The sequence below is a fragment of the Lagopus leucura genome, unplaced genomic scaffold (assembly GCF_019238085.1).
Source record: "Lagopus leucura isolate 7727_CA_CO unplaced genomic scaffold, USGS_WTPT01 Super-Scaffold_100009, whole genome shotgun sequence".
NCBI lineage: Eukaryota > Metazoa > Chordata > Aves > Galliformes > Phasianidae > Lagopus > Lagopus leucura.
In genome coordinates, this window is record NW_024962266.1 from 539,561 (window position 1) to 549,784 (window position 10,224).

A 10,224-nucleotide genomic window follows, 5' to 3' on the forward strand; every position below is an offset into this window, starting at 1 on the left:
ATAAGTATAAGAACAGTTGGCATCATAAGAATTTTGAAGATGTGAGGTACCTGTTGGCTTCTTAGCCTCCGTAAATTAGGAATAAATATTTTTTGATAGCACTAAGTCTTGTGGTGGTGTCAAGATATATTGCTGCCAGTAATGAGCTTCCTTTTTTACCGGAATCCAGTTGTTGCATATAGACCAATCATCTTTGGCTGTGTAACTTGTTCTCAAGTTTTATTATTTTTATTATGATTTCTCATTCCCTTATTCATCTTCCCATGATTTGAACTGTTCTGTAATTGGAATTCATAGGATTAGGCACTAATATTTATAACAGAGATCAAGTTAAAATCCCATTTTGAAATAGGATGAAGTATTCATGTCTAATGATCTATGTGATAGCAGCTGCAGAAGAATGGCAGTTTAAACTGTTCCTTCCCATTAAAAAATGTTCAGATACTTGCACAAAGCTTTAAAAGCCATTGCTTGTGAAGGTCATAGCATGTTACTTCTGTAAGCTGACTGGAAACAAACCACTTAGAACCATACAATTCACGACTGCTTATCTTTTGGTGAACTCAGCTTGGAGTATCAAAAAATGAAGGCATACCAAACTGCTATATGTACTAACTTTTCTATGTTTGCTTATGCCATAGCTATTTTCTAAGGATTGACACACATGAAAAATGTTTGTGCCTGTTAAGTTCACTACCAAATTCAAGTTTTGAGTACAAACAACAAAGATATGCCTTTAAAAACAGCAAAACGCTGATTTCTAAGTAAAACCTTCTCTCCATCTCCTTTAAGCTGTGAACTTAATGTGCTTTCTGTTGAGGTCAATGGCAGTGGCCTTGAAGAGAGTATGTTCAGCAGCTTCAAAAGGGGCATGATTTCATATAATACGTTACTTATAATTTTAGTTACATAGTTGCAACCTGCTTTAAATTAATGATGTTGTACCAGCTACATTCTAATCCACTATGTTTCATTTATTATTTTTACACCAATATCAATATTTAACAAAACACTCTTTTGCAACAAGACAGTTCCAAGCCTGAAATTAGGTACTTGAGTAAGAATGACTTATTCTAAAGTTGGAATTTAGAGTTTCTTGGAGGCTATGAAAATAAGGAATTCAGTCTCTCTGACATAAAAATATTGTGTGAATTATCCCCAGCAATTGAACTCATCTTTCACACATTCACAGTGTGCAGAATGCAATCCAAGAAAAGGCAGTAGAAATGCTTATATTTCTATTGCACATTCTTTTGTATGGATTAGTATCTCAAGGAAAGTTACAAAAAGCACTTCAGTTTCAATGAAATCAATGACAAAATCAAATAACGGAGGTACAATTCCATGGAAGGAATATAAAAGCTGCCTTAAATTAGACATAGATGTCTGTTCCGATAGTCTGGGCACAGGCAGCAACTCAGGAGTCAGATTTACAACATACTTCCTCTTCACCAAAATTACTCCCATCTGGAGTGATTCACCTTTTACTAGAGTAAAACCTGCATTTATTTAAGGCATGAACGGTTACATTTCAGTCTGATGCCAAAGGTGAAGTTCTTCTGACAGACTGCATCGGTGAAGTTTATCTACTAGAATGTTTAATACACTACTAATAATCTTTTTGCAGCTGTGGCAAACTTTTAAAAACCATCTTTTATTCCTTTACTAAAATAAAGCTTGAAAGGCAATCAGCATACAGATCACTCTACCTGAGAGGTTCAGTCACTCAACTCTTCTTTTTTCAAGCGCTGACAAATGCCCTTGATGGTTTCCAGGAGGGGAGCTGGATTACAACTGAACATGGATAGACCTGGTCTCAGATTTACGTCTCTGTATAATGATGACCCTTGCAGAAATAGCTTCAGACGAGTAATAGGATTATCATAAGGGAATTAAAAAATTCTGTTCATTAGTTTGAGCCAATGAAGTTGCAGGCTAGATAGAGATTTAAAGGATTTAGTGCGTAGATATAATTAAGAAGGGAGAAAAACAACTGGGCCTAAGCAGAGATACAAATGGGCACCTTGGAATTACAGAGTAAGGTGTATTAAAATTATCAAGATATATAAATGAATTGTAAAACACAGTGTGACAACCATTTCTGTATATAGGAAAGCTGCTATTCTATATCTCTATTTGCCTTTTAAACATTTGAGTTGTGATAGGACTCCTGTTTATAAAAAGGATTGTGCCAATATTGAAATTACACCTATCTTCTTGTGAATGTAAAAAAAACATACTTTCAGAGTGTAAAAGGAAGGAAGCAGAATTTTACTCTGTGAAGAATTATGAATATAATGTCTATGTGACAGTAAGAAACAGTTAAATTTGCAGCAGTTTTCAATGGAAAACTTGTAATTAAACCTCTGCTAAAGTGGCTCACATGCATTTGGATGCCCTGCAGCCAGAAAAGTCCAGCAGTCACCCGCCACGTTGCTCAGACAAGTTTAAGGAGCATTGTCCTGTGGAAATAAAGACAAGTGATGGCCCCAGCAGTGCCAAGGTGTGTATGTTGTGGTACCTTAACTGAGTCCTTCTTCTTCCCTTCAACTCATGTCTTGTTTTCTCTGTGCAGTAGAGCAGAACTGTAGCACCCAGACACCTTAGCAGTCTTGCATCTTCAAATTTAAATGCAGGAAGTTGAGGTCATGGCTGTATTTTGGGCATTTAGGGTGCCTAGATGCTCTGTGGCCTGGAGAAAGACCTAGAAGCCCAGAGGACTAAAAGAATAGAATCTGACCTTGAGGTGTAGAAACTTAAGGGCCAAGAGACCAAGAGGGAGGCCAGGTGGCTGGATAAGAGACACTGGGGCTTTAACGGCCAAAGGGAGGCCTACAGGTGTAGAAACTTGGAGACCAAGAGGCCCAAAAAATCTGTATTACTTTTCAGCACGTTTGCCTTATTTATCTTAGCAGACTCAAAGCTCACAGATTCGCATTTGTACACATTTGTTCTTTCTCTCTTCATTTATTTTTCTTTCTTGCTTGATTAGGTTTCTATTTGCTAAAAGCCCCAGGCTGTTTCCTACCGGATACACTTTAGCTTTCAGAGATTTCAAGTACTTCAATTTTTCGCTTCCTTGCATGATATTTAAATGTCTTTTTATGAGATAGTTGTTAATTTTTAGTGGAAGATCCCATTAAATTGGAAAGTTCACTAGTAGTGTTCCAAAGTGTTCCAAAGGGCAAAAGCAAGATGATTACTTCAAGAGCAGTTCACACTTATGTATAATATTACTGTTTTCAGCCAGCAGCAGGTAGGCAGAATTCATTTTAATGAAGTAGTTGTTGGGGCTTTTCCAAGGCGCAAATGGAGGAAGACTTATTTATGGGAAAGAGGGCAAGCAGGGGATTTCTAACTGTAAATTCATCAACTTCCAGGTCTTCTCTTTCAATACAGAGTTGCATTATGTTTGAGTATTACCTAATTTGAGTATGATAATCTGTGTAATTATTTTTAAATCTTTGAACATGTGCTTTTATCAATTTCATCTGTTTTTTTTACAACATGAAACTGTTAGCATTCATTTCTGTCTGTGAGACAGCATTATTTTAGGAAAAAGCCTGGATATGACAACCTCAGCCATAACTCCATCACCTCCTTTAGATTTTCCTTTCTACAAATCACAAATATGTATGTTCCTTGTGTGCCATATGGAGAGAGCCTTTTAAATTAGCATGGACAAAAAGCATAAGGAAGTCTAGAAAGGCCATTTTGAAGTGGTTTAATCTACAACTGATAATTTTCTTAACATTTTTTTTCAAGTTTTCTTTTTCTTTTTCTTTTTTGATGAGATATCACTTCTACAGCATTAGGCTAGAAGGTGCTCTTAAGGTTTTTAATGTAAAACTGTGTTTTCTCTGCTAGCAACAAGTACAGCATTTGCCATGATTTCACAAAGAAACCTATTAAATTGATTACTAGCGTTATTTTGTGATAGTTTTGTACTTAATTATGAGTACTTGCAGGAAGATTTACAAAATTATTCTTGTTTATCATGTCTATCATTCAATAGACCTTTGTTGCAAAAGCGTGGATTAAGTCTTGGCATGGAAACCAATACTAAACCAATTAGGAAAACTCTGCTTGTTTGCATCCTTGTCATTAACTTGATGAAAATTAAAATGAGGAGCAGGAAGAAGAGCAGTGAGTTTCTTGTGTCTGGTTCATCACAAAGCTGCAATGTTATCCTTTTGCAGCTCCAAGCACAGCAAGCCTGAAAATTTTATCCTGCATTCAGGTTCTTCACAAAAACTTTCAGAACAGCCCTCTGCAACAGAGCAAGGCAGGTTCTCTGGGGGTAGCTCTCAAATCACTGGAGTGAGACTTCCATCTTCTTACTGGCCAGCTATCAGTTCATATTTTTGCATTTGTTTTTTATTTTGCATGTTGGTCACCCAGTGCAGTCCCTTTGTCAGGCAGAGCCACGTACGCACAGGTAGCACCCTATTTGGAGAGCGATAAGGAGCAGGCCGTCCTCATCTCAGGTGGCCATCCTGCAGCACTCTTCTTTCCTGGTTCCTCAAGGTGTGTCTTCCTTGTTGCCCTACAGCAAGGGCTGCATCGCCATTGTGTCCCTGCCATCTCAGATGTTGATGCGCAGCGGAGAAATTTTTTGGGTCCCATCCATGCTCGGTGCCACCCGCAGTGTGTGAGGCTGGGTCTCCTGATCTATTGAAGTCTCTTCCAACCTGAGCTGGTCTGGGCTGAGGTTTGAAGTGGTTTGAACACGAAGGCAACAATCTATTTTGCACCATTACATGTGCAACACTGACCCATAGAGGTCAGTGTTTGCCTTTGAAAAGGAAGAGGATCGTGTGTCTGAAGCACATGTCATGTAGCGTGCAATTTGCCTTCCTATCTGCTTCTACTGATTGGTCGGGATTAATAACGTACCACTGTCTTTCTAAGCTTGGAAGGTATGGCTGAGAAAGCAAATGTTAATACATTTTAAGTTTTGCTATCTAACATTTTAAAGGCTGAAATATGGTATTTAAAAAATATCATAAAATATTTGCAGATCTATCTTAAAATAGGGAGAAGCTATCATATCTGTAGTTACAGTGTTAAATTTATTTCATGCAGTCATCTGAGTGGACATGAGGAATGTTGGCAGCAACATGCTTGTAGGGTGAAACTTTCCCACTTCATCGTGAGACCCGCGTACTGTGGTTTGTCTGTGATATTACATGAAAGTAATTACATATGAACCACTTACCTTTGATTATGGAGGATACTTTCAGAAATGAAGCCTGCAGAGTAATTATGGCTCAAGAAAGAGTAAAAGTCACTCTGAAAAGAATGAACAAACGTATTTTGTGTCTTTTGAAAGCAGTATTTTGTAAGGACTGTCTTCTCAAATGTTATTAAGATGAACCCTAGTCAGTGTTACCTAAGCATGTTAAAAATGATTAGTTTTGGTTTGTTTCTATATGGTTTTGCATGGTAAATGAGATAAGAATGGCATTGGTTGCCCCATATTTGCTTATTTTTTCAAGTGTGTCAAACTGCCCCCAGGCTGTGCACATTGCAGTTAGTAATCATGCTTGTCAAAGAAAAATGTGAAATGCGTTTGCTGACTGGATAAAAATCTTACCAAACCATAAACGGAAACTTTGTTAACCAAAATAAGCATTCCTTTGCCTATCAGGTGTGACAGCTGGAAATCATTTTGAGCTGTATGGTTGGCTGAAAAACTGAGTTCCAGCGTCTCGAGCAAAGAAACCACTGCTGTTATTCACCATATTCTCTAATTGGCTCAATTGCTTGTTGAAGAATAACTATTTTTCTACAAAATCAAAACAATTACCAGAATTGGATAATATTTAGTATTCATTTTATTGTGAAGTTTATATGAATGCTGCTTATTAATAAAAAGTTTGCAGAGATATGGCGCAGCCATTGCTTTTGAAAATGTATTAATGGGAATCTTCAGCTGAAGTGCTTATGCCCCTTCTCTGGTATTCTTTCTTCCTCTACGAATAGTGTTTTTACCTACATGTTTCTACATGTTTTGAGTGTGAAGTGAGAGGCTCTGATATGTTGAAATACCCTGCTTGCATCTGTGTGTATCCTAGCTGTCTGTTTTAAATTAAGTGTTTAAGATGGTAGTGCACAATTTTCTGAATTTACATCTTAGCAAAAGAAATTACTGTGCTTTAGATCTTCCTTCAGACCTGTAACCAGAAGGGAGCACTCTTACTTAAGGCACAGAAATGTTCTCCTCTGACATTAGTTTCTGCTGTTTGCCCAGAACAATGAGTAAAGGGTGAGTGTGGAATTTTTCAGCAGTGCACCGACAATCTCTGTACAGATTTGTTGCCAGGTATTGGGAGATCTATTTCTCATAGTCACTATAGTTGTAGCCATTGCTTGCTGAAATTGAATGAATGGCAATTCTGATTGAGATGGAGTTCTGCTACCGAATTCATGTAGGGAACTGGCATGTACAGATTTCCAATGCAGTGATGTGTGTCTTTTATTGCATTTATTTTTTATTACTTTTATTTTTCCTTTTTACATGAGTTGTGTGGTATCACCAATTTGGGAGTGCCACTGTTTTCCATCAACCAGGTGAGAAGGATTCTAAAAAGACAGGGATCTCCTACAGAGAGTCCAGCAGGGTGCCACAAAGACAAGTTAGGGATGTGGAGAATCTCCCATACGAGGAAAGACTCAGAGACCTGGGACTCTTCAGCCTGGAGAAGAGGAGTCTGAGAGAAATCTCATCACTATGTATAAATATCTAAAGGGTGGGAGTCAACTGGTTGGGGCCAGGCTCTTTTCAGTGTTGTGCAGAGACAGAATGAGAGGTAATGGGCAGAAACTGGAACACAGGAAGTTTCATATTAACATGAGGAGGAGTTGCTCCACTGACAGAGTGACAGAGCAATGGAACAGGCTGCCCAGAGAGGTTGTGGAGTCTCCTTCTCTGGAGATATTCAAGACCTGCCTGGGCACTGTCCTTTGCAACCCGCTGTAGGGAACCTGCTTTAGAAGGGGGATGGAACTTGATCTCCAGAGGTCCCTTCCAACCCCTACAATTCTGTGAATCTGCAATTATAGAAATCTGTTGTGAACACTTGTAACAGATTTAAAATATTTTGATGGAGCAGGTTAGTCCAAAACCAAATTGAGAAAGCTGACCTGTAAGTCACTCTGCTGCTCAGTAGCTCTCAGCAGCCATGTGCAGGCAACTTGCGAGGGCTTGTGTTCCTTCCCAAGGATTAATCAATGCTCCATGCACAGTTTAGCCAAGATTTTAAAAGCAAAGAGGAACTGTGTGTTCCCCCAAGAGAGTGCAGGCAATGCAAATAACCTCCTGCAGCTATTGATTTAATGGGTAGACAATAGTAAAGATGACTGCTAGCTGCAGGTAGTACATGGGTGCTTGAATACAGGATGTTATATGTGAGTTACTCCAAAAGCAATGCCTCCCATGCAATAATGTTGCCCCATGATGTCATGGAAGTGCATATGAAGCACTGGAACTGAGCTCCTCCATGCAGAAAAAATGGCATTCATTTACATTCATTGACACCTGTGAACATTTATGGAGACCAAACAGTGGCTGTGAGCACAGTGTGAGGTGGATGGTAAGTTTCAGCAGCAGTGACAGCAACAGTGGATCGCTTCTGCTGGTGCAGATCTTTATGAGTATGACATAGTGGTTCATGTCCACTGCTGCAGAAAATGTACGGAAGTGACTATGCTGAAAAAGTGTGTTTTGCAGCTGAGAATTTGCTTTATAAAATAATGTTATTGTTCTCTTTGAATCTGTCGCAGTTTCCATGGAAATAAATTGGAGGCATTACTTTCAGAGCAACCCAGTTCTTGGTCTAAAGAGGCTGCACTGAAACACTGCTGTCCTACTGCTGTATACCTGGCTCACCCTGAGTTGGCCGATGTCTCCAAGAATGAGAGTGCTTGGGTCTTGCATTAGCACTGGAACGGCTGCATGGTCCATCCTCCTCTGAGCAGTGCCCCTGAGACCCCATAGGAGGTATTTCAGACCTCTCTTTTGTTTGCCTGTCTTAAAGAAAATCCAAACAAACCATTTCTAGCAGTGAGGGGAGTGCACTGCTGCTCATTTCCCTAAGCTCTGTCTCAGATTTTTCTCTAATGGTAGTTACTCTTCGAAAGTTTATTTGAAGTTTGAAAGTCATGGGTAGCAGGGAAGCCTGGTTCAGATCCTTTCTGGTCAACTAATTGCATATCTTGTCTTTTTGCAGTGTATCGAGGGCATCTTTTTGGTAGATCTGTGGGGAATACACCACAGGAATGTCCTACTGCTCATGCTTGCTCTCTGCATGCAAGGCTCAGGTGGAGGTTTGTATGTAAGGGTTACAGTTGGAATGTGGAGAGAGTAAATTATTTTAAACTTAAGAGGAAAAGGGTTGCGGGAGGATTAGGAATGTCTGGGACAGACATACGAAGGGGGTGGGCAGTTATTCATAGGTCCTAATATAATAATGCACGTCAATATGTGATTCAGATGTAAGTCTGATGAATTTAGAGCAAAATGAGGAAATAAACTGGCAATGCAAACAGGTATTTAATCAGCATATAATCTCAGAAACATGTTTGGAAGGAACACTTCATTGGTCATTAGGTCTGTTTCCCTGCGTCATATGGAAGAGTTCAATTATTCTAAGCCACTCCTCCTTGGATGGGTGTCAGACAGTTGCTGTGTCCAATGCTATGTCCATTTCTGGACTGTTTGCTGCATTTTCCTTGTCATAGAAACAAAAGCACTGAAATGTAATGTAATGTTGTTATATTCTGCAAAATGACCATAATTCAGGTTCCATGTTTACTGCTTCCCCTGCTTACAGTAATTTGTTACTGCTACTACTGCTTACAGTAATTTCTGCCTAAGTATTGTAAGTGGATAAGTAATCTTGTAATTTTGTTTTCTGAACAGGAGTCCTGGAAAATGTCCTCTGGCAGTTGAAATTTTGGCTAGTTTGTGCTTTTTCTGTTTTAGCATTTTACTAAAGCATCTGGCTTCTATATATGTGTATTTTATATTGTCTCATATGACTATGTGCATATATATATTCCTGTTCCACACCCATTTAGACATGGCAGATGGTGAGTTCTAGAAATGATTCTGTTTCCTTGGAAGAACTGAGTAATTACATTAGAAGTTTAATGAGTTGAAATTACTTTTCCAGTTAACATTTGCCCTTTAAGTGTAGAGAATTCTTTGAACAATTTGGGCCTTATTTGTGTGTGTTCCTAGATGAAATTTTGCAAAGGAACTTGGAGTTTTATGTCTTTGCGCACATTTTCCGTGGGGTATTTTGAGATTTAAATTTCAGTGCTTGTTACTGAATAAACAAATCTGATTCCTGTTTCATTGCAAGACTGTAACTTCCTGCCGGGAAGGCCCAGGGCAGGCTTATGGCAGCAAACTTCTGGCAACCAAGAACGTAGGGAGGCGTCACCTGTGCCCAGCATTGTGATGTTCAGGTACCTCTCTTTCTGTGGAAAGAAATGGAAGAAAAGCACACACAGAGCATTTCAGCAATCTGCCATGAGCAACACTCTCAATCACCGTGTTCAAACTATTCACTTTCCTTAGTTTAAACAACCATCTCTGTCTTTTCGATGTTGTTTTATATTTGTTTTATCAGGTGCTAGCTTTTTTTTCCTGTTTGCTTAGGTTGCTTATGGACTATGAAATTAGTACAGGTTGAAAGAATGTAAAGAAAGACTGTGGACATGAATTTTGCTTTCCAAATGATGTTTTTTCATTATCCTCTCAAGATAATACAGGTCCATTCTTGTACCAGCCAAGGGAACTCTTGTCATCTAGTAAGTCTTGGTCTAATTGTGGACCTGGAGATGGAGGAGCAGCCTAGGCTACCAGCCTTTGCATCTCTGGCCTTTTTTGAGGACTTGCTATCATGGCAGCTCTTGAGTTCTGGATCTGGTCTCCCTGCCTGCCTGGGTTTAGCACCTTATCAGCCCTCAACTACAAGTCTAGGCAGCTGAACCTAGTCATTTACGATTTCTGCTAGTATTGTTGCCATAGAATTGTTTTCATGTTCTAGTCGCTGTATTGTGGCTCTGCTCTTTTTCTGGGTGAAAATTTCTATCTTACTTTCTAAGGATAATTATTTATTTATTCATAGCATCCAATATAGGGCAAATTTGAATTAGGAGATGAAAATTTTGAGAATTTATTCTTGAAATGGTGGAACACAAGATTGTTTCAAT

The 10,224-nt window shown here is 39.0% G+C and overlaps 1 long non-coding RNA gene across 1 annotated transcript; it reads left to right on the forward strand.

Annotated features, from left to right (window-relative positions):
• The first annotated feature begins 7,809 nt into the window (after nucleotides 1-7,809).
• Nucleotides 7,810-9,422, forward strand: LOC122181584. The gene is made up of 3 exons (XR_006179487.1): nucleotides 7,810-8,002; nucleotides 8,232-8,328; nucleotides 9,369-9,422. It is a non-coding gene; the product is annotated as an uncharacterized LOC122181584 (long non-coding RNA).
• The last annotated feature ends 802 nt before the right edge of the window (nucleotides 9,423-10,224 follow it).